This window comes from Ostrinia nubilalis, chromosome 9, assembly GCF_963855985.1.
Source record: "Ostrinia nubilalis chromosome 9, ilOstNubi1.1, whole genome shotgun sequence".
Taxonomy (NCBI): domain Eukaryota; kingdom Metazoa; phylum Arthropoda; class Insecta; order Lepidoptera; family Crambidae; genus Ostrinia; species Ostrinia nubilalis.
Window position 1 is genome coordinate 3,862,223 of NC_087096.1, and position 1,906 is coordinate 3,864,128.

The window sequence follows — 1,906 nt, forward strand, 5'->3', positions numbered from 1 at the left end:
AAGGCCCCTCAGCGGATCCTCATCTGAATCTCAGATGACCAAATAATGAAGGCCAATTATTTTGATCTCAAAGTGTGACTATTGCCAATATAAATAATTTAAGACAAGATTCACATTATAATAGATACAGGGTGGAATTTTGTAATGCCACCTGGAGGGAAAGTACTCTTAGTAATGTAGAGGAATCGAACCAACTAAAATTTGTTAAAAATTACACCCTGTATTTTTATTGCATCGATCGTTAGGGTTAAGTTTATTTTTGCTGTACAAAAATCCGGCCCGAATACAGAAGCAGAGCACGAGCGCGATTCCACTACAGCGAGGCGTAAGGCTGGGAGATTTTATACCTATTTCCAAAACTGTTCACCTGTCCAACTCCTGGAATGAAAGGATTCGGCATAAATATCAACGACGAGTACAACACTCACCTTAGGTATGCCGACGATAATATTATGGTCATGGCAGAATCTTTGGAAGACCTCGACACAATATTAAAGACCTTAATCGAGTATCCCAACGGGGCCTTTGGAGGAACATGGAAAAAATGAGCTTATGTCGTATGTCCATGTTGCACCCTACCCAACTTCGGTTGGGATCTCATTTCTTGAGATTGTTGACAAGTAGGATGTCTACCTTGGACAAAAGATTTAGCTAGGTAGGTCCAACTTCGAGAAAGAGGTCAATCGACGAATCTACCTCGATTGGGCAGTATCCGGAAAACTATACATCTTTTCGTCCAAAATCCTAAAGTGCCGAAAGACGAGAGTCTACCATCAGAGTGTGTTACCCTATTATAGGTCCAAAACGTTGGCTCTCAAAGAAGCTCAAAGTTGCTCGGCGTGCTATAGCAAGGGTTATGTCAGTGTTTCTTTACGAGATCAAATCATAAATGAGGGAGGTCCGTAAGCAAACTAAAGTCGATGACATATCCCGACAGATTAGCATGCTGAGTGACAATAGGCAGGACACATAGTACGCAAAACTTACGGCTAATGGGGCACCAAGGTTCTAGAGTAGGCTGCATACCGAAAAACGAAGCGAGCGACATCCACCCACAAACCAAGGCGGAACGATGATCTCATAAAGGTAGCAGGAAGGCACTGGATGCAAAAACTATCACCTATAAGATCTTGCATTTTTTGAATAATGTTGGGATCTGCTTGAAAGGGTAAAGGGGGCATTGATTTGACAGTGTAAGTGCTACTTAGAAATGAATAAAATAAATAAGTATAAAATTTAACTTAGACGAAAAGCTTTCTAAGCATACCTATACTTACAGGGTGACGTGTAATAAGTGAACATCCTTGTAAGGGATAACAGGTTATTGTAACCAATTTATTTATGTAGGTATATGCCTAGGCAAAAGTCAAGCATTTCTCAGTTTTAATAGGGACATCCTAACATGGTGTTCCGATAAAAATTGAGCGGGCGCCCCTTTATCACACTTTTTTCTTTTATTTTATTACTTTTATTTTTTACTGTGTGTTTAATAAAGTCTTTTATTATTTTTATTATTTATAGTTTGGGCTTTTTCTACCTTAGCTTAAAAGCAGGAAAATTGAAAATCAGCTACGGGATATTAATTATTATTATTTTGATTTTTTGTATGGAAAAATTACATTGTGTTTTGCGTAGACAAATACTTATCTAATTTGATTGCAAATGACATGCACTATAATCCTTTACAAGGATGTTCACTCATTACAAGATGTCATCCTGTATACGCAAAAAAAAACTTTATTTTTAACACAATGTTTATTTTGAGTAACAAATCGTCAAAAAGAAACACATTAAAATCAAATTATTGTAGTCTCAATTTTTTATTTTAATTTTTAAGCAATTTAAAAATAGAACAAAGACGCAATTGGAATACCCGTCCCTAGTACAAAGTCGGTTGTGTATATCC